This window comes from Nycticebus coucang, chromosome 2 (assembly GCF_027406575.1).
Source record: "Nycticebus coucang isolate mNycCou1 chromosome 2, mNycCou1.pri, whole genome shotgun sequence".
Classification (NCBI taxonomy): Eukaryota; Metazoa; Chordata; class Mammalia; order Primates; family Lorisidae; genus Nycticebus; species Nycticebus coucang.
In genome coordinates this window covers 76,919,174-76,945,033 of record NC_069781.1, presented here as the reverse complement: position 1 = coordinate 76,945,033, position 25,860 = coordinate 76,919,174, and the positions used below count along the sequence as shown (strand labels likewise).

General features: G+C 41.5%; 1 protein-coding gene and 1 pseudogene across 6 annotated transcripts in view; one reads left to right on the top strand and one right to left on the bottom strand.

Annotated features, from left to right (window-relative positions):
- Positions 1-5,239: 5,239 nt before the first annotated feature.
- LOC128579912 (uncharacterized) lies at positions 5,240-5,327 on the bottom strand (annotated as a pseudogene).
- Positions 5,328-15,369: 10,042 nt separating this feature from the next.
- The window catches only part of SMARCA2 (SWI/SNF related, matrix associated, actin dependent regulator of chromatin, subfamily a, member 2), a 172,606-nt gene continuing 162,115 nt past the window's right edge, over positions 15,370-25,860 (top strand). Inside the window, exon 1 of one of the 6 annotated variants that reach the window (XM_053574053.1) lies at positions 15,370-15,500. The gene's annotated coding sequence lies outside the window, so the exon portion shown is untranslated. Of the gene's footprint in view, positions 15,501-16,456; positions 16,474-17,003; positions 17,281-17,413; positions 17,883-25,860 lie in introns of those variants that run through there. The other 5 variants (XM_053574068.1, XM_053574060.1, XM_053574075.1 and 2 more) reach the window with 5 other exon arrangements.

Below are 25,860 nucleotides of genomic sequence, written 5' to 3'. Positions count from 1 at the left end.
CGAGCTTTTAGTCATCGTGTATACTGCTTATGATATGACTAAAATGCATTGGCTCAATTTACAAAGCCTGCAGTCCCAATTTGGACTCTTCTGCTACCCACTTTTTAAGCTGTCTGAGTCTCAAGACATTTTATAATAGAATGTTTCACTTTTATCTCTGCTATATCATAAATAAAATATATTATGTAAAAATGCTAAATAAGCCTTGGTTCTTTTCTTCCCTTCCTTTCTTCTTTTCCTCCTTTCCCCCCTTTCTTCCCTTCCTTGTTCTCTCCGTCTCGCTCCTTCTATTTTCTTTCCTTTCTTTCCTCCCTCCTTCTCTCCTTCTTCCTTCCTTCTTTCCTAACATTGATTATTGTCTATGCAGTAGAATGTATATAAATCTCTTGGGACTTTTGACAGCATTTAAGGAGAACTATAGAGAATTTTCTCCGTCATGTTCCTGTACTGCTTTCCTCGTTATTATGGAAAGCAGAACAGCTGTGCTGACAGTAGGCATCATCATCATCATTAATAAATATTTATTGAGCATGCCCTTTGTAGGGAACTCTAGGGACGTAGTCAGGTAGAAGATATGGTCCTAGAGCTCATCAAATGAGTGGCTCAGGTAACAAGTGGAAATTGTGAAAAAGAAAGAAGAGAGTAAGCACGATGCGTGGGGCCCCTGAGGAAGCCTTTGGGTGGAGGGAGCGGCAGGAAGCATAGAATGCAAGTGGGCATTGCAGGCTGCAGGAGTGGTTTGAAGGAAGGCACCGAGGCAATTATCACTTTGGTATGTGGAATAATCAGCAGTTTGGCCTAAGATGAGGTTCTGAAATAGATGATGAGGCTGCAAAGGAAAGCCTCTTATTTGAGGACGGCTTTTGGTGTTTGACTGAGGAGACTGGACTTCATTTTCTGAGCTGTAAAGAATCATGCAAGGTTCTTGAGTACAAGAAAGAGTCACACAAGACTGCCGTGAATACAGTTCAAGTTAGCCAGGCATGTAGACTGAAGTGGAGGACAGATACTGAAAACAGAGAGAACAGTAAAACAATAATCTATTATGAAGGTGTTTCAACATGGAAAATGCTTCTGGAATACTTAACATTATGAGTAAGATACAATTAGAATTATAAACCATGGTGATGATGGTATAAAAATATGCTATAAGAAAGACTGGAAAGCAGCGCGACTACATTACCCCAGTGATGGGACGAGGCTGGTGAAATTTGGGGTGATCTTCTTTAGTAACACTTTTCATGATGTGTTCATAATTTGTCAACACAAAAAATGTATGCAAATAGTAAAAGTTTTGGACAAAGAGATGCTTGGAGGAAGCACTAATTTTAGATTAAATGATTAATTATGCTTTAGACCAGTGGTTCTCAACCTTCCTAATGCTGCGGCCCTTTAATGCAGTTCCTGTGGGTTGCGGCCCACAGGTTGAGAACTGCTGCTTTAGACATAGGAAAATGAAGGAAAACCATTCAAATGGAAGGCTGTTGGGGCAGCAGGAGACATGGAACTGAAATTTTGGAAACTGGTCAAGACTAGACACCCTTTGTGAGGGGGGAGTGGTCAAGAATTTGGAAAAGGCATTCAAAGCAAGAAGGGCCGAGCAAGAAGGCCTAATCAATGGCGATTTGCCCAAAAGGGTGCAGAAGAGGAGAAAGATGTGAAGTCCATGGAAGGGACTGGACTGCTACGACCTGCTAAGTCAAAGAAACGGATGCAAGTTAGTTTATATAGTAGTTGACTTCTAAAAGTTAAAAAAAATAGGGCAGAGAAAAGTCACTGTTTCTAACTTCTTGAATGAATGAAGCTGAAAAAAATAATAGTAGCTTCATTTATTATTTCTTCTATATTGGCACCATGATATGTGATGATATGTGGTCTTTTTTGTAGCCATCATAACAACGCCTTGTGTTAGGTGCCATTATAATATCATCCCTAGTCTACAGAAGAGAAAACTGAGCCTACGTTTGAGATAGCAGGAACCTCAGAGATTATTTGGCCAAAGTCTTCTCACTTTGTATGTGATGTTAAAGGGCTCATAGGTGATTTTACTTGTGCCAGGTCATTTGACTAGTCCAAGGCAGACCTCACTTGAAGAGGAGGAGCTCACATGGGGTGGAGGTTAGGAGCTCATATTCCTCCTTAATGATGTCCAACCTCTCTTCCAGTAATATTGAGGCCTGCCATCATCAGGGCTGGTATGAATTGTCATGGATTTTCAAAATTGATGTGGAAAGGACTTCAATGTATTTCCTCATATTTACTTTCCACATTTTGTCAATATATAAATTGCCTAAATGTACAAATATTGATGCTTATATCATTCAGTATTATTTGGCTTTTCCAAGTAGCTTTCCTATTTTATTATTAGCAGTATTATATCTGATGTCATATATGGCAATACTTTTTAAGTCTGGAAATGCATCTATTACTAAAAAACTGTTTTGTTTTGTTTTCTGGAGGGGGGTGTAGTGGATGTTGTTCAGGAAAGAGTATAAGTTATGATGACTTAGAAGAATATGGATTAAAAGTTTAATTAAGACGTAGCTAATGCAATAATATAAGAAAAAGAAACAAAATATATACAGATTAGAAAGGAAGAAATAAAACTGTCTCTTGGGGGCGGCACCTGTGGCTCAGTCGGTAGGGCGCCGGCCCCATATACGGAGGGTGGCGGGTTCAAATCCGGCCCTGACTGAACTGCAACCGAAAAAAAAAAAAAAATAGCTGGGCGTTGTGGTGGGCGCCTGTAGTCCCAGCTACTTGGGAGGCTGAGGCAAGAGAATCGCTTAAGCCCGGGAGTTGGAGGTTGCTGTGAGCTGTGTGATGCCACGGCACTCTACCGAGGGCCATAAAGTGAGACTCTGTCTCTACACAAAAACAAACAAAAAAAAAAAACTGTCTTTGGTTGAATATGACATAATTATCTAGACAGAACATCTGAAAAAAAATTAACAAAAATATTCCTGGAACTAACAGGCAATTATAGCAAAGTTGCAGAATACAAGGTTAATATTTAAAAGTCAAAATCACTTTTCTATATATTATCAATGAATAAGTAAAATTTGAAATTTAGAACACAATACCTTATATATTAATGCCCACCAAAATTAAATACTTAGGTATAAAGCTAACAAAATATGTACAAGATCCAGATGAAAATCATAAAAAATATTACAAAATTCTGGTTGAAGAAATGGAACTAAAGAAATGGGGGATATTCTAGTTTTTTTTTTTTTTTTTTTGAGGTAGAGTTTCATTCTGTCACCCTGGGTAGAGTGCCATGGCACCATAGCTCACAGAAACCTCAAACTCCTGGTCTCAAGCAATCCTCTTGCCTCAGACTCCTGAATAGCTGGGATGACAGGTGCCTGTCACAATGCTCGCCACTCCTACTCAGGCTGGTCTCAAACTCCCAAGCTCAAGCGATCCACTTGCCTTTACCTCCTAGAGTGCTAGGATTGCAGGTGTGAGCCACTGCGCCCGGCCCATAGTCTATGTTTGTAGATAGGATGACTCAATGTTGTCAAAATGTCAGTTCTTCTCAAATTGATCTATAGATTCAATGCAATCTCAATCAAAATCCTAGCAGATTATTTTGTAGATAACCACAAACTGATTTTAAGGTTTAAGTGGAGATGCAAAAGACCCAGAACAGCCGGCACAATATTGAACAAGAACAAAGTTGGAGGACTGACACTCCTTGACCTCAAGAGTTACTATAAAGCTATGGTAATCAAGAGAGTGTGGCATTGGCAAAAGAATAGACAAATAGATCAAAGGAACACAACAGAAAGCTTAGAAATAGAACCACATAAATATAGTCAACACATCTTTTAAGGAAAGATTATCTATTCAACAAATGGTGCTGGAACAATTGGACAGTCACATGCAAAAGAAAAAAGTTAATAAATCTAGTCAAAGACCTTACTTCCTTCACAAAAATTAACTCAAAGTGAATCATAGACCTAACTGTAAAACTCAAAACTATAAAACTCTTAAAAGCTATCACAGAAAAAAAATCTAGAAGACCTTGGATTTGGCTCTTTAGATACAACACAAAAGGCACAATCCATGAAAGAAGTAATTGATAAACTGGATTTCATTAAAGCTTTTGGTCTGCAAAAGACAATGTTTTTTTTTGTCTTTTGCAGGGAATGAGAAGACAAGCCAAAGACTGGGAGGAGAAAATATTTATAAAAGACACATCTGACAAAACTTATCCAAAATACACAAAAACTGTTAAAACTTAACAATAAGAACACAAACAACTTAATTAAAAAATGGACCAAATACCTTAACAGATCCCTCACCAAAGAAGATATACAGATGGCAAGTAAACATCTGAAAACATGCTCCAAGTTACATGTCATCAGGGAAATACAAATTAAAACAATAAGGAGATACTGAATGGTCAAAACCCAGAACACTAATAACACAAAATACTGGCAAGGATGTGGAACAGGAACTCTTCATTTATTGTTGCGGGAGTGCACAATGGTACAGCCACTGTCAAAGGTTGTTTTGTGGTTTGCAGCAAAACTAAATGTATTCTTACCGTACAATCCCGCAATCGTGTTTCTTGGTATTTCATCAAAGAAGTTGAAAACTTATGTCCATGTACAACCTGCACATAGGTGCTTATAATAGTCTCATTTATCATTACCAAAACTTAGAAGCAACCGAGACATCCTTTGATAGGTGAATGGATACACAAACTACGGTAAATGCAGACAATAAAATATTATTCAGCACTAAAAAGAAGGGAGCTATTAAGGAATGAAAAGACACGGAGGAAACTTTGGTGCATATTACTAAGTAATCAAAACCAATCTGAAAAGGCTACCTACTGTATAATTCCAATTATCTGACATTCTGAAAAAGGCAAAAATATTAAGAAATGGTACAAAGATCACTGGTTGCCGGTGGCTGGGGATGAGGGAGAAATGAATAGGCATATTTTAAGGCAGTAAAAATACTCTGCATGATGTGATAAAGGTAAATACATGTCATTATCCATTTGTCCAAACTCTTAGAATGTGCACACCAGGAGTGAATCTTAATGTAAACTGTGGTCTTTGGGTGATCATGATGTGTAGGTTTATCAATTGTAACAAATGTACCACTCTGGTGGGGGACGTTGATAATAGGAAATAGGTGTGCGTGTATGGGGGAAAGGGGTATAAAGTAAATCTCTGGACTTCCCTTCCAATTCCACTGTGAACCTAAAACTTCTCTGTAAAAATGATGTCTTTTTGAAAGTGTAATTAATTTTATTCATTGACAATTAAATCCTACACTTGATCTTAGCCAAAAGGCCGAGAAGCGATCATTGACAATTAAATCCTACAAAAGAAGGTGTTTTTAAGTTGCCTAAGTGATCCACTCTCTCAATGTTTACATTAAGAGATGGAGCCTTAGATGGAGACAGTTTCCAGTTATTTTTCCTGTTTCGAAAATGCCCTGAATACTGTTTTACAAATTAGCAGAAACCAGATACTATACTCCTGATTATGACTAGAAACCAACAAATCCATCATGATCTACAAAAACATTCAGCCCTGGAAGTGTAACTAGCAAATTTCACAGTGTAAACTCTCAGCAAGGTGGAGAATTTTATAGATTTTACTGTTAACATAATATGTGACATAATTCACAAAAATGTAATTATGACCTAAAATTTTCTTATTACTTTGAATTAAGGTGTGTCCACTTTACTAGATTTCCAAAAGCTTAAACTATTGAATATACAATTTTAAATACATTTATATTTATATTACTAATTAGCCTTAAATTTTTGTTAAATTTTACATTTAATTCTTTTTCACAGTGGTTGGGAATGTTCACACATACTCATTCTGGCTTGTGTTACTACCCCCAAAAATATAACCTTCAAAGAATGACTGTATTATAAAATCATAACTACTCTTACTTTATTATGATGTCCATGCAGATAAATTAGAAATAAATGAAAATATTTATAATATCTGGCTATCTCCACATTGTTTGTTGAAAAGAACAACTGTGATTGATTTGTGTGTTTTGTTGTTATCCATTAAATAAAAAAGATAGGCCAAATATGGGAGCCTGCTAGAAGTTTTTATTTGACTAAGAATTATATAATAAAATTCTTAAACTCCTCTTTATGAGACTCGTGTTTTAAGAACGTGCACGAAAAGCAAAATTTTTAGGCCAGGGCAAGAAGTTTCTAAAATGTATATTCCTTATTGGCCAAAAGAGTGTTTTTCAACTCAGTGAAAATTCTGAGTCATGGTGAGGTGTGTGCAAGATTAAAACAAAAATAAAGAAGAAATAGAAAATAGTTTTAGAGGCCATTGCTCTTAGGATAAGTGCTGTTTTCAGAAATTTTTGTTTTGGGCGGCGCCTGTGGCTCAGTTGGTAAGGCGCCGGCCCCATATACCGAGGGTGGCGGGTTCAAACCCGGCCCCGGCTGAACTGCAACCAAAAAATAGCCGGGCGTTGTGGCGGGCGCCTGTAGTCCCAGCTACTCGGGAGGCTGAGGCAAGAGAATCGCTTAAGCCCAGCAGTAGGAGGTTGCTGTGAGCTGTGTGAGGCCACGGCACTCTACTGAGGGCCATAAAGTGAGACTCTGTCTCTACAAAAAAAAAAAAAAAAGAAATTTTTGTTTTATTTAGTCTACCTGTTGGCTATCATATCCATGCATTGTTCTTCTTCTCTAACTCTATAAGGCAAGTAGAAGCTGACTACAGTGGGCCTGGGGTCCTGCGTTCCTATGTCACCTGCCATCAGCATGGGAAACTGACTTATAAAAGATCCTTATGAGCAAGAGACAAGACAGCTGAGAGAAGAAAGAAGACATAGTGTTTCTCTCTTCTTTCTGCTTCTGGTTGCATCATTAGAAACAGTTATATCTCCACCATTAGAATCACTGTGGTTTCAGATTTTACTGGAAGATCTTGATCTCTGGGCTCTGTTAGTTCTGCCTTGGCTTCCCCAGCCTAGTGGGGGACGGTAACTTCTTACTGTTGCTACTCAATTCCTCATTTGACTTCTTAATTCTTCCATCATCTGTATAATGAATTCTGTGACTTCAATTCCTTCTGCTTTCCTGGCTGGATTTTGACTGATCCAACAGTTCACCATGTAAGTAAGTATGTGTATACTGGGTCACGAAATTGTGAGTAGTTAAGAGAAGTTTGAAAGCTACTGTCTATGAAAATAAATTTGACAGTGTGCGGCTCATTGTTCTAGTTAGTCATTGATGGCTATCACTGAGCTGCAGAACATGATCCTGGAGACGCATTTTTTTTCTTTTTTTTTAAGGGAAACAATGTGGTATAGTAGGAGGTGTACTGACTGGGCCTGAGAAGACCAAGATTGTAATCTGGGTGGGTGGCCGTAGGGAATCCATTCAACCATGTGTTCTAGTCTATTATGCTCACTGTGTGAGCAGAACCCGAGGTCCTGGGATTGGTATGTATTTTTTAGGCCAGTGACTATTATAAGAAGTTATAGTGTTGCCATTTGAAATAAGACACTGATATATGGTCTATGACAGCTCACAGACCAGTGATGTCAGCATATGAAGGGTGTTTAAAGGAATAGTCATTTCTCTAGGTCATTAAGCTATCCTTTCACTATTTTATTTTCCTCAATTAATAAGTGGTCATTTATTATGCTGCTATTAGAAAAAAAATCACTCAGCATTCTAGCCTTATGTTCTTGGAAAATAATGAACATTGATATGAGCCAGGGAACTGCAGACTATCAGGTGATGGTGATTACAGTTAGTAAGTCAGTCGATAAATCACACCATAGTAGGGCGCCAGCCCCATATGCTGGAGGTGGCGGGTTCAAACCCAGCCCTGGCTAAAAACTGCAAAAAAAGAAAAGAGTCACACCATAAAATTGAGGTATCACATAAAGACAAGTGCCCCTGATGGGTGGATATACAGTGTATCCATAAAGTTCATGTGCAATCTACTACGTTAAACTATCTTAAATTGCACACGAACTTTTGTCCACCCTTTATTTTTAAAGTAGTTTAATGAAGTATAGGTAAAGTATGATTCAGATATACCCCCAAACTTTAAATACTAAATACTAAACAACAAAAAAGTATGTTATGATGTTATTACATCTTATCAGTGAATCACTTGTTTTCCCTCATATTTAAGAAAAGTCTATTATTGAAAGCATTCGAATAGTCTTCATAATAGTAAAATTCCAACATTGATCTGAGCCAGACCATTGATATGTCTCTGGTAAAATAAGCAATTGAATATGCACAGTCCCAGACCAAAAGTGAGCTTTTCCTTTAAGCCCAACACTCATTGAAGTCAGTGATTGTTCAGTTGAGTTTCTCTGAAGGGGAGATAAAAGCTTTCTGCCAGCATTAAACCTTGCCCCATGCAGAACCCAGACCCAATCCTTTCCTCAAACTTCTTATACTTGTTTTATATATTCATCACTTTCTGGCTGGTTGCACCATTCAAAACTAAAATAAAGCCATATTGTCCTGGAATGTATTTTATTCCTACCTGTGGAGAGAATAACTTTTTTTCCCTCCTGGAAAGCAGATTATTTAATCTCGATTTTTTAAGGGTCATCTAAGGTAATTTTAGTAGTTGTTCTTGTTTCTTTATATTCCCGCCTTATTTTCTATTTCTCTCTTGAATTTACATAGAACTTTAAGTATGGAGAAAGGACTGAAATAAGACAGTAGTGAATTGTGCTTGTGTGTGCTTAACTTGAAGTAAGAATCTAGTGAGTGACATAGCACAAACTAAGCTGGAGAAGGTCATGCACAAAGAAAAGGCAATGAATAGTAACTGAAAAGGTAAGTTCAATAACAGATGAAGGTAGTCAAAAAGTAAAATACTGCAATAAGATCTAATACAACAGCCTGGGAGATGAATACACATATTTAGCTGAGGGGCTCAGAGGTAGGCTACAGTGTCACATTGGCACAGAAGCACATTATCGATCAGAGAAACTCAATACAAATCAAAGGGTAGTAGGTACAATGGCCTGCCCCCAAAAGTTAAAATGTTTGAACAATTGATGACAAAAAATATTTTTAGAACCTGAATTCACATTCTGATTCCTCATATTCAACTGCCCAAAGGTGTGCCAAAACCTCAAAGACAAATTGATGACAATGTTTTTTAAAAATCCTTTTGTCATTTAGTCAACAATATAGAATGCAGTATTATTGAGGAAATCCTTCAGAATAAATTATCCTCAGAGGCCCATCTCTGAAAACAAATGAAGGTCTCCTTTGGGCAGTTAGAATGCATTTGAATTATCTAGAGCAGTGTTTTTCAACCTTTTTTATCTTATGGCACACTTGAACCTACAGCTAAACTTCCTTGGCACACTTAAATTATGTTGATTAAAAAAAAAAAAAAGTATTGTAAGACGGAGTTTACCTAACATGCAATCAGTATAACCTGGAGGGGGTCGGCGGGGGTGGGGTGGGTGGAGAGTAAAGGCCGGGCAGGGTGGCTCACACCTGTAATCCTACTACTCTGGGAGACCAAGGTGGGTGGACTGCCTGAGCTCAGGAGTTCAAGAGCAGCCTGAGCATGAGTGAGACTTTGTCTCTAAAGAAAAACAAAACAAAACCAGGCATTGTGGTGGGCACCTCTAGTCCCAGCTACTTGGGAGGCTGAGGCAAGAGAATCACTTGAGCCCAAGAGTTTGAGGTTGCTGTGAGCTGTGATGCTACAGCACTTTACTGAGGGCAACAAAGTGAGACTCTGTTTCCCCCCCCCAAAAAAAAGAGTAAAAAAAGGAATTTGTTTACTGTGCTTTGAACTTCCTTTGAAAGTAATTTAATTAATGTTCTTTAAACATTTTCTCAGCACACCTAAGATCCTCTCATGACACAACAGTGTGCTCTGGCACATGAATTGAAAAACACTGATCTGGGCGGCGCCTGTGGCTCAGTTGGTAAGGCGCCAGCCCCATATACCGAGGGTGGCGGGTTCAAACCCGGCCCCGGCCAAACTGCAACCAAAAAATAGCTGGGCGTTGTGGCGGATGCCTGTAGTCCCAGCTACTCGGGAGACTGAGGCAAGAGAATCGCTTAAGCCCAGGAGTTGGAGGTTGCTGTGAGCTGTGTGATGCCACGGTACTCTACCAAGGGCCATAAAGTGAAACCCTGTCTCTATAAAATAAATAAATAAAAAGGAAAAAAAAAAAAGAAAACCACTGATCTAGACATACATTGAGTTCTACAGAATGTTTTTTAGGGGCAGACATGTTTGAATGTGTAAAATATGCACACTTAGTTTTGCAAAAGTTATGGAGAAGATTAATTTCCTGTCAGATAATTAACCCTGGGTGATTGATGCTGCTTATACCTCGGAGTCAGTAATTCTTACTCCTTTTGGGGGAGATCTCTTCGAGAATCTGGTGAAATGTACAGATTCTTTCCATAGAAAGTGTACATTATGATGACCACAGAATTTTGAACACAATTTCAGGGGATTCTCAAATAGCATTTGTATTCCACCCCAACCAACCCTCCATCATGGATTAAGAATTTTGTGCTGATGATGAATTATTGGGTAGTTTTTACATAACCAATGCAGATCACTCTGTGTCTGTATTTCTACCAGACTGAGTTAAAAAAAAATCAGACTTTATCATTTAGTCATTGCCAAGTTGTTTGATCACATTTTATAATTAAAAAGAAAAAAGGGATAGAGCATAATTATGTATACTTACTCACAACACATGTATTCAGTTGTAATATATCAAGTGCACTATGAAACATACATAAAATAAAAATTATAAAAGAATGCAATAAATATGATAGAAAGATTTAATTATCTTACTAATCATGATATCACCCTATCAATAGCTAATATATCAAAGCAAAATACATGCCTAGATCAGCATAATAAACACATATAAAGGTCAGATTCTTTACCCTAAAATCATTACATTTTTTTAAACTTTAAAGGAAAAAGAAAGAGAATTTTTGTTTTTCCTATATCACAATGAATTTCCTTCTTCATTCCATTTTGCAGACACCTGCCTTAGGCAACTTACTTACTGCTTCTCAGTTTCCTCATCTACAAAATGGGGGTGGTATCTCCTCAGATTAAATGGATTAAAGAACATATGTAAAGGTCTCTGTACAATTTCTGCCATGTGATTTAAAGGAGAAATAAAAGGGAGGTGCTATTAAAATTACATATTGTAGGGCAGCGCCTGTGGCTCAAAGGAGTAGGCCACTGGCCCCATATGCTGGAGGTGGCAGTCAAGCCCAGCCTTGGCCAAAAAACGCAAAAAAAAATTACATATTGTAATTGTTACTATTTCATGAAATGGTTGCCATGTACACATTCATCTTACTCCTAGCCTAATTTTAAAACTAACAAACAAAAATTTCTTGTCAAAGCTCTTTCTATGACTATAAGAGCAGTAGCTGCTCTTCACTTTTCAACCTTTCTGTCTCTCCAGAAAACAAAACAAAATAAAAACCAAAAGCATTTTCCAAGCCCTTTCAGCTTGCAAATAACATACAGATCCTGAACACTTTGCCATCTTATTCATTAACATGAAAATTACTAACAGTAAAGACCTGCTAAATTCTCCATGTCAGATAATTTTATTATCTATCTCTCATCCTTTCATTCAACAATTTTTTTAAAACAACATACAATGTGCCAGGCATCCAGCACACAAACTTAATTGCTGAAGTTTCAAAGATGAATTGAAACACCCTCCAGGCACTAACTATCTAGTGGAAGGTACTAACAAATAATTGCAGCAAAGTGGTAAGTGCTATAATGGAGGTACACACACTGGTTGCTATGGGAGCAGAGTAGGACAAGCAGCTTCCTTTGCCTGGGTAGGGCAGAGAGGACCACTGGAAAGATGCTGGGTCATAGTTGAGTCTTGAAGATGGGAGTTGAGGACCTGCATTTCAGGTAGAGGGAAGTTGTGTCTAATACTGTCTCTTGGGAATTGGCAGGTAGACCAGGTTTCCTGAGCTCCAGCATTCTGGGGAGGTCAAGAAGGCTGGTAGAGATCTATCCATGCACAGCATTGGATGGCATACTAAGATATTTGAAATGTATCATAAAATGGATTGGGAATAAACAAAGGAATTTAAACCTGAGTGTGACATGATCACAAAGAAAATTGGGGTGGTATTTTGGAGGAAGGATTGTGGAGAGACAAAATTTATTGTGAATGCCCATTGGCCAAAAGGAGAGAGAGGAGTGTTTATTTGTGTAATCAATTTAGTTGCTAATCTAAACTCTTCATTAAATTAAATGTCAGCTGATTCAATCTGTCAAAGTTTAGTTTCAGTTTCCATGACTGAAGATGAAGTACTCATTCCCTAAATGGTCTTACCTGCTCCTGTTTGAAGCTAGGCAACATTTCAATCAGCATTAACAGTTTGTTGGGACCAGAAGCTTCCAACTTTGTGCATGGCACTTTTCCTTATGAGGGTATTACAACTAGACATCAATTTTCAAACCCACTATCTACTCTATACAGAATACCACCCAAAGCAGACTTACATAACAAGTGAATGTGGCAACACAGACATGAAAAAGTGACTTCTATCCCTTGATACCAAACTAGAAAGAGAAAAGCCAGTTCAGAGAACACATTATGACTCATCAAAATCCAAAAAGAAAAGCTTCCTGTGAATAAGGCATTCTGTGCAGCTTCCTAAAGTCCTTTTAATTTCTAACCATATTTACTTTTGTGTGAATTTTTTGTGAAACAAAAGAACTCATCACTTTCCTCCTTAACATCAATTGTTAAATTTTGCTTTACCTCAAAGATGAAGCTCATGCTATGCCCTACAATCTTCTTTTTGTACTGAGCGAATGGTGTTGCCTTTTTCATTTCTCTTGAGTTTAGACCTTATTTTATAAAATTCCTACTTACTGTAGTCCAAACTACAAAAAAGACGATTCTTCAGAGGAACAACCCAAAGGGAAAAGGTGATGTTTTCTTCGGCCAATGGGAGGGGAGAGGGAGATGCAATATCTATATTTAATCTCTGCTTCAATGATAGATTTTATTTTTCAATTCCTATAGTTGGGCATATAATGCATAGACACCAAATCCCTCGAAGAACTGCATCAAAATTTTATATGAGCTGAAGAAAATACACTTATAACAAAGGGAATGTTTTCTTCTTTACTTTCCGTCTGACAAAATGCCAGGAGGAATGGCCAATCTCTTCCTCCAGTGACTTACTAAGATGATTGTTCTCTTTTTGAAATTTAGCATGGCAGGGAGAGGTGGAATCATAAGTGGGAAAGGGGTATTTATTCAAAGGGGAATAAAAGTGAAGTCATCAATTTCTGAAAACTGGTGTTTGAGGTTGGCATGCCAGGGAAACAAATTAGGCCTAATTAAAACCTACTACTATTTCATGGAATAAACATTGCCATTAGCTTAATCCTTTATTACAGGCAACTAGGTTATCTGGCAATATTATTATTTTTTTTTTTATCTGGCAATATTATTATTTGCAACTTATTAGGTAGTTAGAAGTTAGTATTCATGGCATACATTTACTATACTACAAATTTTGTTTAGGATTTCTATGTTTTTCCCACTTAAGTTATACTGGCATACCCTCAAGAAGAAAAACAAGCTCTTCCAACAGACTCTTCATGACATATTATATTCTATTTCTCTTAGATATGTTGTCTTGAGGTTCAGTTTGGGACAGACAGAAAATGATGAAGCTTATGTCAACAAGCAAATAATAAGACCTTAGAAAACTATAGGATGGGTGCCTACTACCACTCCCAGCTATTGTAAAAAACTGTCTTTGCAGGATCTGCTTCAGCCAGCAGTGGACCAGCCATGTAAACAATTCTTGCTATTTACTGACCACATGCAGTATTTGACATTCTTTCCATTATTTCTGTCTTCAACGTATGCAGCCTAGAGTTTTAAGCATTCTATAACTGCATTTCAGACCCTGTAGCTCAAATAGAGTCAATTTTCCAACAGTAAAATGGACTAAAAATAGGATTTTACTCTAGGAGGAAAAATCTTCAACCTGATAGTCACAGTTCACTTTGAATGACTAATTTAAGCCATTACATTACAAAATAAGGGATAAAGCATACTTTTCATAATACTACCATGTAGGAACAGTTTTAATTTTAAGAGTCAAGCACCTACATTAATCTGAATCTACAATAATAGATCACTGATTAAAAATCTCCTAACATTCTTTCACACTTCATAAAACTAAAAATAAAATTGTCTCACCAAACACTGACCTATTGGTCTGGCCAAAGTACTGTATTTCAAGGAAAATTGGAACAAGAGGTCTCCCCAAACCATGACGTGCCAGTAGATTCCAGTTTGTAGCCTTAATTGGTCTTAAATGTGGGGTGGGAGGGAAGAAACTATGGTCTGTAGAGAATAAGAGATTTATCCCCCTTCTTAAATCAAAGGCAGATTCCATGCTGCAGGCACCCTCCAGCTGGCCTGCCCGGCCCCCGGTTCGCTCATATTTTTGTATGCTTTACGTGAAGATGACAGGTGAGCGAAGGTGAACGTGCTCTCTAGCCCACCAAGTAAACAGAGGGGTTAGGGCTGGTTTATTTATTTATACCGACTTCAGCCGCTCAGCTGTTTTCCCTCCCTGACATTCGGAAGCTTACAGTCTTTTCGAGAACAGACAAATTTGGCAGCAATGTTCTTTGTGCCCGCCTTCCTTTTTACCGGGAAAAAAGGGGCAGATTTATAATGACAGCTTTTGGGAGGGGGGTGAAAAAGTTTCAACCCGCACGACAATGCCCGTTTTTTCCACAGTCGACACTATGCCACACACAGCTCTGGTGCCACTCGGAGCCCTCCCCTTTGACACCTCCCTTTCTCTCCGCAAGGCTCTCACTAGCAGGCGGAGGCACAGTTAAATTCCAGCACCTTCTCCACATACCCCCAAACTACTACACGCTATTACTACGGCTGCCCTCCCTTCTTGCGTCGCCTCCTCCTCTTCCCCAGCCTCCCTGGAGGAGTCCCGCAGCGGCCCTGGGAGAGCACTGCCAGGGGAAGGGACAACCGGCGCCCGACTCAAGCAGGGCTTGGGGCTGTCTGCGTCCTGCGCAGTTTCTCTGCTCCAGGCACAAACAGCACTCGAGAGCCGGCGCCTAGCAGACACACACGAATCCACGCATACAGTAGAGCCGTCTCGATCCACATTCTTGCACACCGCCTCCTTCTCCCCCCGCGCTCCCGGAGTCGCTGAGCTGGGCGAGTGACAGGCGCGTCCCGCCAACCCGCGCCCGGGCGGGCAGGGAGGAGCGGCGCGCGCGGCCAACTGCGGCCCGTCTTCCGGCGCTGGTGGAGGCAGCGAAGGTGGGACGCGGGGCGGAGTCCGAGTTTAGGAAGAGGAGGGGATGGCTGTCATCAATGAAGTCATATTCATAATCTAGTCCTCTCTCCCTCTGTTTCTGTACTCTGGGTGACTCAGAGAGGGAAGAGATTCAGCCAGCACACTCCTCGCGAGCAAGGTAAATATAACTTACAACTCCTTTCTCCTCTTTCCCTCCCGTTGGCCTCCCGGCTGTAGCCGCCGCACAAACCCCTTCCGCACCGCGCCGCCTTCGCCCGGGATTATTCATTATTATCCTAATTATTATTTATTGTGCATGCACGGAGACCAAAACAAACAGGCGGGCCAACCGCCACAACAAAAAAAGCCCGCCTCCTCCCCGCGGCCTCAGGTGGAATGCTCTAACGACAGCTCCCAGGCGACGGTGGAAGAAACGGGAAAGTTTCAGCCGAACCTTGCTGTTGTAATAATAACAGTAATAATTACTACTTCAAGGGGTAATGGAGGTGGGGGGGGGGGAATCCCAACAAACCACAGCCTTGACCCTGGATAGGCAGTCAGCGATGCGATGCAAACTCAATGGTGCAACACATACATTCCGCCAGGTTGCAATCCCCCCATCCCCTTAAAAGCTGGGGGTGGGGAGGGGGTGGTAGAAGAAGGGGAAGGCTAGGGGACAGAGGAGGAGGATGGAAATGCTACTGCTCATCCCGAGCAATCCTCCGCGGAAGAGTTGGAAGAGCAACGGGAAAGGAGGGCGAGGAGCCGGGGCTAGCGGCAGGGCGCCAGCGAACGCTGCTGCCACCCGCTTCCCGGGGACTTGTTTAAAGGGCTCCGGCTGCGGAGACGAGAGCGGATAGGAGCTAGAGAAGTCCAAGCTGACGCGCTGGGGAGGCGGCGGCCACAACCGCGGGGCCGGTGCGTGCTGGATCGGAGGTGTCACCTCCACTTTCCACGTTCCCTCGGGTGGGGATAGGGACACTGATTGGTAGGCAGGCCTTTAGGCACAGGGGCTGCGTCCGGGGCGTTGCGGACGTCGCTGCCTCTGGTACCTGGCGGCAGTGCAGGCTCGGGTGTTGAAGTTAGGGGGTGTCCGACCATGGCCGCAGAGCTGGGGGAGAGGGAGGAGGCCCCAAAGAAGGAGGTCCGAGGTACACGCTGGGCTCCGTTACTCTGCCCTCCCCCTCCCTGGATTTGTTTTCTTTTGCTTAGCGTTTACCCCAGGCTAGCGCCGCGGGCATGGGGAGCCTGCGAACGTCCGCGTACTAGGGGTTGGTCTGGGACCTGGGAAAGCCTCTGCGGTGCGGGCTGGGGAGGCCATGATCCGGATAATCCTCTCTGCCTGACTGTCACAAACAGGACCCGCGCGCACCAGGGCAGAGGCAGTGGCGTTCGCAGGGGAAGGGGAAGGGCTGCGGTAGGGAGGGAAAGGGGGAGGGTGGCGAGGGCGGGAGGCGGGGAGACCTGGTAGGAGCCTCCTCCCAAAGATGACACGCACCCCTTCCTTCTCGCTCTGTGCTTTCGAGTTTGCTTTATTCCCATCCCAACCTGGTTTGCCCTTTCCTTTGCTCTGCCCCTCCATCCGGCTGTCTTCCCTCCTCCCGTTTGCGTTGCAAAACAAGGCCATGCCAGCTACAAAGGTGTCGCGATGCACTTCCCCAAATAACCGGTCAGGCGCGCCAGCCCCTAGGCGCCCTCCGGCCACAGGGCGCACACAGAGCACGGCGCCTCGGGTGCCCTGCACCAGGCCTCTCAGCCTGGGCGCAATTGCACCGCGCGGGGCGGGGCGCAGCAGTGCCGGCTCCTAGGGACACCCGCTCCCTGGCCGGGGCACTCGGGCCGGTTTCCGGTACACGCGGGGAAATCGCCTCTTGCCAGCGTCTGTTCGCTTGCCTCCGCCTCCGCCTCCTGGATTGCATTATTATTTTTATCCGGGTTGCTGTTTGCTGCGGATGGTGGTGAGCGCGGGGCTGGCTGGGCTGCTTGGGGGGGTGGGGTGGGGTGGAGGGAAGTTGGACGTGTATCAGGAAGGAAAAAAAAGTTTGGCAGGGCGGCTAAGTAGGGTGGAGGGGTGGGAGGGGGCGGCGAGCTCCCGCAGCTCGCGTCTCCGCACCCTCCCGGCTGGCGTGAGTGTGTCTGCGCGTGAGTGTGAGTGTGTGTTGTGCGCGCTAGGGCCAGCGCGTCGGGAGCAGCGGCGCGGGCAGCCGCTCTTCCCTGCACTCTCTCCCCGCTCTCCCCTCCCGGGGAGGACAAGGCGAGATTCGGTGGCGAAGCCTGGTGGGGGTGGTGTGCGCGTGTAGCCGTGAGTGTGTGTGTGTGTGTGTGTGCGCGCGCGAGCGGCAGGGAATCAGGAAGTCACAGCAGCGAAGCGCACACAGACATGTTTGATCGCCGTGACATGACGCGCGCGAGGGAGGAAGCGGTAGCGGCGGCGGGGGTCGGGCCGCGGGCTCGGGCGCGGGCCTAGGGCTGCAGCGTGGAGACCGGCTCCCGGCGGCCGGCGGTACCGCCACCCCACGCTCTGCCTGCTCCGCGCCCCTTTTTGTTCCGCGTCCCCCAGGTAAGGAGCCTGTGCCGCCGCCGCCCGCTGTGTACGGGTCTTTCCAGCTCTTTCCCTGCCAGCCCCCTCCGGTCTCCCAGCTCGCCTTTCTTGCTAAGTCAGTCAGGCGGGGGAAACGGGCTCCTTGTCCTCCGATCGATTGCGTGGAAAACTTTCCAGCTGGAGGCACCGTAAGGGGGAAGAAGAAGGCCTTGCTGGCTGCTGTCGCTTGTCAGTTCTTTTTCCTCCGGGTCCGGAGAGTATGAGTCTCAGCGCCTTGGGGCTGTTGCACATTCAAACTTCGGGCCTAAACGTACCTCCAACTCTCGCAGGATTTACTCCAGCAATAAAACAAATATTCTAAGTCGTCCACTCGCTCTTGCCAGGCGTTTGGATTTTTTTAAGGGAAGGAGGAAGGATTGGAAGTCGAGGGAGGGGGGATGTTGTGCAGAATCCATTCCTTATTCAATGTCTGCACCGGGTGTTATGTAATTTTAGTAGCGCATGGGTGCAAAGCCCATACGGGCTTCTCCCCTCCTTTGTTTATATAACTTTTGGGAGAGTTTTGCAAGGTTGTAGCCCTTTCTACCTCCCCGCTAGCCTGATGGAGATTGGTACTTTGGAAACAGCAAAGCGAAGTGGGTTAATGATTTTTTGGAGAGGTGTCATCATTGTCTCCTTTTGGTCATTATGTAGGCATGTATTCCTTTGTATGTGTAATGCTAGAGCACGAGGAAGACGTTAAGGATACGCGTTTGTTTCCTGCATTGACTGGTTATTTTTAAGGTTTATGCGTTACCGATAGCGGAGTTAAATTTCAAAATTCCATTTCAAAGGACTTTTAAAATTTACACCTGGTTATGTGCCTAGCTTATGTGCACAGAATGCTCGTGTGAACAGTGAAATCGTTGTTTGAGTGCCGAGTAACTGAAAATTTCTTTCCCAACTACCTAAGACTCAGAAACCACGGAGGATGCTTCTAAAAAAGAGCCATGCCCAGTGTTGTGTGTGTTTGTTTAGATATTTACATACAAATATTTTTAGTAATATATTCTGTAAGTTATTTGGGGGGCCACTACCCAAAGCTTGTTGGCCAACACCAGACTTGTTAGGCTTCCAGGCTACTTCTAGCACACAGGCAGGAGAGGTGTTAAGAGGTGTGGCAAGTTTGAATCCTAGTTGTTGTATTGTTATGCAAATTGAGACACACTTTCTCCTTTAGGAACCTAATTGCCCTTTTATTCTTCTAAGTTTTCTTCTTTTTAAAAAGAGTTTCTTACAATTCATACCTTTGCTCTTGGAAAGGGTGATTTAGAGACACCTGTTATGTCCAAAAGATATTTACTAAAATAGAGAGAAAAAAAAATAACCATACACAATAACCCTGTAGATCAAAGGTCCATCTACCTTGCTGAGGGCATTAAAGAAAGAGTCCATATTAGTAAAGAACATTTAAAATAAATCAGGAGTTTGGGGCATCAGAATCCTGGAAGAGGGTGGGGTGAGGGAGGGCTTCCTTCAATGCAACCTTTCTCTTATGAGTTATATCAGTTACAGCCCAGCATCTGACTAGCTGCACTGTGGTGTTTCACAGAAAATATTCACCGCAAGAGCATGTTCAAAGCAGCCTTAGATCTTTTCTTTTGTTCATTTGTAAAGTGGTTTTTGAGCATTTCTCCTCAAATTTCTTGAAAAGTGCTTTGACCAACACCTGAGGCTTAGAATTGACCAAAAAAAAAAAAAAAGTGCCGCTGCTTGTATGATATTGTTAATGCTTGAATTCTGTTTAAAGTATTTCTGACAGGGTGTAAGTAGAAAATAACACTTTTGCAGATAATTATTTAAAACTTTTTTCTTTGATTAAGTTTCAAATATGTCATTCTACAGGCCTTCTTTCTGGAAGGTAATTGTCATACCTATTATATTACTGTAATATTTTAACATTTTATTTTAAAGGCTTGTTATATATTGGAACAAGACCATAAGAAAAGAAGACATTCATAAATAATAAAAGTGATGCTGTCCTCCAGCATTTTCATGTTTTTTTTTTTTTCTCCTTTAGAAGTCCTCCTTCGTAAACAAGGCCTTTGTCAAACTCTCCTAGGTCAGCAGCTTTTTGATACTCCAGAGAAATAATAAATCACTGTTTATGACATCTTGACATGCTGCTGAGGACAACTGAGTTATCACAAGTACAATGCTAAGAACTACTTCCCAGCATTAGCAAGTTGTGGGAGTGTTGGTAGGAACTTATTTCAACCACCAGCAGATTCGATTCTCACTCTTTCTGGTCAAGATGATTTTAAGGGATGGCATGGATAATTAGTTACTTAACATGAGTGACCTTTCAAAACTCTGCATATGTGAGTCTCCTTTCTCTTCTGCTGTATTTCTGATGATCAGAGGAGAACATTTGCCTCACACGAAAAATCATGTTTCGGGGTTACTTCTGATTTCTTCTTTGTTGTAAAAGAAGTATCTTCTAAATGTTCCTTTACCTTCCATGTTGTGTTTGGAGATTGTTTCTTATCAACAGAGGACATACTGAATTTTCTGTCATCTTTGGAAGCATTCTTACTATGAAACTGTAATCTCTAGCCAGTTGATAAAGTCATAGGTCATTCTGTAAGTAGTTGCAAACAGAAAATACGGTTAGTTGGTGGAATATTAGAAGGATGTAGGGTATCTATTTTTTTCTATGTAGAAAATTTTTACTTTATAGTAGCGGGGATAGAGGAGTCTAAAACTATATTTCGCTAGTATCATTGTGGAAGAGAGCATATTTATTTGCCTAAGATATATATATCAAGTTGAACTGGGATCTTGCAATCTAGATTTGAAAAACTTTTATTATTGTTTGCTGCGACTTCATTATTACTCATGTTAATAGAGCACTTTTCCTTGAAAGTGTTCAGAATATGGTTGTTAGAGCTTTTGAGTAACAAAAGTTGTAAAGACATAGTCAAAGATAACCTGAATAATTATACTGCAGCAAAACATGTAATAAAGCTAATGAAATCAGGAGCAAAATAAATAGTTGGGTCTTTTGAATGTTTGAAATAGACATCGTTAATTTACTCTTTTGGAAGAATGCCCTGGAAATGGAATAGAAGAGTTTTGACTGAAACACTGGTATGAATAATGCCCTTCTGGACTTTTGGGTGCATAATATTTTATCATGTAATTGAAGCCTAGTATGAGTTATGATATTTTATTACCTAAATAAGACTTGTAGGACATTTACAATCAGGCTACATGGATGTATGATTTAAAATATTCAGAAGTACCACAATATTCTATTTTATGTTTAGGTGAACTGGCATCAATTTAAGCATCAGTCATACCAATATATGATCTACATCTGTGTAAACACTAGTGTTTTAGAAACTGTCGTAATGTAAATATGGACTGACCCTTTTTTAAATTGATGAATGGAATCCGTAGAAATTGAAATAAAATCTGAAGTTCAAAAGCCATTCACTGTAACTCCCTTAAAAAAAAACAAAACAAAACTGAATTCAGAATTTAGGAGTTAAAATTACTTAAAAATGGAGAAATAAAATCTAACCAAAAAGGATTGTCATATGTTGGTTATCCAAGGGAAATTCTCTCGTCAGTTTTCACAGAGATTTATGTTTTTCTGGTTCAGGATGATGATATATTTCTTTACCTACTTGAGGTGGTATATTTCAGTTTTTACTATCCCACTGGGAATGAATTATCACATGTGGGAATTGAATGTCCAGGAGAAAAACCCTCTCCCACCCGTGCTTTGTTGAATTGGGCATGTTAATAGCTTTGTAAATATTTCACAATTATTTTGTGGTTTGCTGTTGTGCTGTACTAAAGTGCCATTCAGGCAAAGTCCAGAATTCTGTAAAAATTAAATTATCTGTAATTAAGAGTATGTATGTTTTAAAGAATGTGTCTGAACATTTAAGAGCATATTCATAATTAGCATATGTAGTATGAATAACAAATGGTAAACTGCACAGGCCTATGATCCAGAGAGAGATCAAGGAGAGCTTTTCTGAGTTGATGGGGGCAGATAAGGTCTTTGAGATAGGATAGGGTTGTGGTAGGAGGAGGGAGGGGTCAGGCGTTGATCACCTGGGGTCAGAAGAAAGCCCTGGGATCAGATGGGCCAAACCTGAAGAAGGGGGTGGGAAGACCAACCTTCCTGTTTGGACTTGGTTGCCTGAAGTGAGGTTGAGGTTCTGGTTGGAGAGAATTTTCAGAAGATAAAGTCAGAGATTGATTTGACTTCCAGGCTAACACATGAATATTTTATCCAGTGTGTATAGGAGGTTTTTGTCTCAGAAGTTTTGAGCAAGGAAATTCATGAACAAAACGATCTTAGATTAATCTGGCTAGTTGTGTATTCAACTGCAGGGTGGGAATTAAATTGATGAATGGAATCCGTAGAAATTGAAGGACCCTTCAATAGTGCATATTTGTATATGATAGCTCACAAGGTGTCTTTATACCTAATATATTATTTGATTCATATCAAAATTGAGTTTGTAGCCAGTTACTGTTATGCTTATTTTGTAGGTGAGGAATTTGAAACTCAAACAGGTTAAATAAATTATTGTGTCAATTAAAGGAAAAAGACATCTTAACATCATAAGTGGCTATTATCTATTTTAATTGCAATGAACTTGAAGGGTTCATTGTTGAATTTTTGTTGCTATTATGAAAGTCAGAGCTGGTTGGACGTATTAAAGTTTACCTATCATATAACCTTAGTTCTTCCAACATATGATGGCAGAATTTAAAAGTGAGCTATTTTTGAGTAAAAGTGAGTAAAAGTAACCAGAAGTGGTTAAAGTATGTATTTCAGATTCTTCTTTTATGTGTTTAATGTATAAATAAAATTATCTTGGCAGACAGTAAAGGAAGTGGCTATCGTTGGTTCTTAATCAGCACCTGAAATAAAGTTGTCTTGCAAAGGGCCTAATCTAGGAAGGATAGGAGTGTAAGTAAATAAAAATGAGATATTGCTTTTCAAGGTGCTGTGACTGGAAAGTAGCTTTTGTTGGTTTGTTTGTTGGCTTAGGTTTTGACCAATGGCCTAGCTGTTTGGGTTCAACTGACTTTTGAAAGTGAGAGTTACGGGTGGCGCCTGTGGCTCAGTTGGTAAGGTGCCGGCCCCATATACCTAGGGTGGTGGGTTCAAACCCAGCCCCGGCTGAACTGCAACCAAAAAATAGCTGGGCGTTGGTGGGCGCCTGTAATCCCAGCTACTCGGGAGGCTGAGGCAGGAGAATCACTTAAGCCCAGGAGCTGGAGGTTGCTGTGAGCTGTGTGATACCACGGCACTCTACCGAGGGCCATAAAGTGAGACTCTGTCTCTACAAAAAAAAAAAAAAAAAAAAAAGAAAGTGAGAGTTACTCATGATTATAATTGCCAGTGGATTGTCCTGGATTAGAGGGATGCTTTGCTAAAGAGCTTCTAGCACTTTAGGTTTTCTTGTAAATTCCCTTTTTAAAATATTTTTTCCCTTGGTGAGAACATGGTTCGTTCTCTCTAAGGAGGCCCTGGAATTTCATCACAGGTAGACTCTTCTGAGATAGTAGCTCATGGTGTCTACAGGGTGATAATGTTAAGAGCCAGGGTACTGTTGAGGCAGGACCCTGGGGTTCATGGGGGCAATAATTAGCTGCTGCCACCTTTGTTGTTATCTGTCGTGCACAGAACTGCCTCAGAGCCTTCTCCAGATCTGACTCTGGGCAAACTTGGTTCCCAAGGCAGTTTATTTAAAATAAACAGAGGGCAACAGCTCACACCCGTCCTAATCTGTTTCCCTGATAGAAAGATGGAGAGTTCACAGAAGCCTAAAGAACAGAGGAAAGTTGTAATGCAACAACTTTTAAAAACATATTTGACTTTGAAACCAGTGGCAAACTGATGTGAATAACCGCGAAAGTGCTAAGGAAATGTTTTTAATGCTTTTGAAACAAGATCTAGGGTCTTGATCAAGCAGCTTACAATGTTAATTTTAAACTCAGTGCGATTTTATCCATGACACAAATCATATTGTGCACTGTTTAAAGTCGCGAGTCTCAGACCAAGAAGCAGTGAGGACCTTGGTATTGTTACAACACCTATCCAGACAACCTTGGCCTCTAAAAAAGGAACTTCTCGTAGATTTATGTCCTTTATCTGCATTGCTGTGCTCTTTACCCACGCTCTGCTCCCCCATTAAGAATAGCAGTGCTTGTGTCCCAGTTCTAGAGATGTTGCTATTTCTTGTGGGTGAATTATCAATTCATTTATAGAGAAAGCTACATAGAAAACAAAAAGCAGTCCTTCAGGTCAGGGGAGATGTTCTGAATCAGCAAACTGACATAAAAAGAACTCTTATCTTAACTATCTCCTGAGCCTCATAGTTTTCCTGTAAAAGCCAGAGAACTTTAAAAAGACTGAGATATTCTTAGGGATGTGGACTGGGCCTAACTTTTATTTCTGATAGTCCACCTTTAACCTAGACCTCAAAGTCTTTCTGTAAAGCAAGCGGTGAAAAAAGATTTGCTGGAGATCTAAGATTTCCTCCATGCTTCCTTGTGAAGTTTGGTGAGGAGCAATTTAAGAGGCATTGTGAAGGTTGGTGTGTTTCCCCAAACTCTTTCTGTAAGTAGAAAACAAAAGCTTCTAGGAAACTTTTGTTTTGTTTGTTTGTTTGTGTTTAAACTTTAAGGCTAAGCTGAAATGCCCCCTTCTCCTTTACACTTTCCCTCATTCCCTTCTGTGCTCTACTGTCCCAGCTGAAAGTAATCGGTCCTACCCCATGACCGAGTTGGACATTTTAACTGTACCCCTTTGTGTCTTTGCAGATCTTTCATTTTTTTTCTCTTGTTGCTATTTATGCACAAGTCTATTTCCCTGCCAGACTTTCAGAGTCCTGGGTAAGCCCTCTGATCATTTTCATCTGTGCTGCCTGCCTATATCTAGTCCGTATCAGAGCGGGTGCAATAAGCAAAGAAGATCCTTCAGATGTTTGATAAAACATCATCCACATTTTCGGTTGATGACATTGTCTTCATCTCATATTCTCTCTATGACTTCTCTTTATTGCTCTCTCCCATGATAAATTACTCTAGTGTCATAGCCAAATCCTAGTCTTATGCAAAGGGCCTCTGCCATTGTTTCTATCTTTGTTTCTTTGTCCTCCCCTTCCCACCCCTGGACACTGCTCTGGCCCAAGTGAAGACTGTCCATCCTGGGGGGCAGCTTGTCTGACCGGTGTAACAGCTCAGTGTGGGGAAGGGAGTCAAGAGATAAAAAGTTCTCTTTGGGTGGGGGGGGGAGGGGACAAGATGGGGGTTTCTTTCCTACTACAGATGTTTCTTTGGGCAAGCCCCCATGTTGTCCCTTCCTGTCTTACTGCCCTCCTCTTTTCAGGGGGGCATGACAAAATGTCTCCCCGATTCAAGTCACCAGAAATATTATGAAGCACCTGTGGGTGTGCTTGGAAATTATTTTCCATGTGGGGGTCTTTGGTATTTCCATTAATTGCAATTAGACAGTAAGGCATAAGTTTTGTCATGGTTGTCATGGTTGGAGTGGTGACCCTTAAAATTCCATGAAGTTGAACTCCTTTTAATATGCAGATGGGTGTGCTGAGCCTTTCAGCTCAGGCCGAGGAAGGAGATTGGGACTGAGGAAGGATGACTGTGGGGTTTGGAGTTCTGGGAAGCTCCTCTGGGGCCTTTTAGTTTTAAAAACACACTCCCAAATTGTGAAGGTAGGAAAGTAAGGATGAAAAAAAGACCGGGTAGGGCGGCGCCTGTGGCTCAAAGGAGTAGGGCGCCGGTCCCATATACCGGAGGTGGCAGGTTCAAACCCAGCCCCAGCCAAAAACTGCAAAAAAAAAAAAAAAAAAAAAGACAGTGTGTACTGCTGACAAACTCTTGCCAAAGAACATAGTAGGCTGGGCCTCATCTGAGGTAGAGGGAGCATTTTGAGGGAAGATGGGGGGCCAGCCAAGTGTGTGTA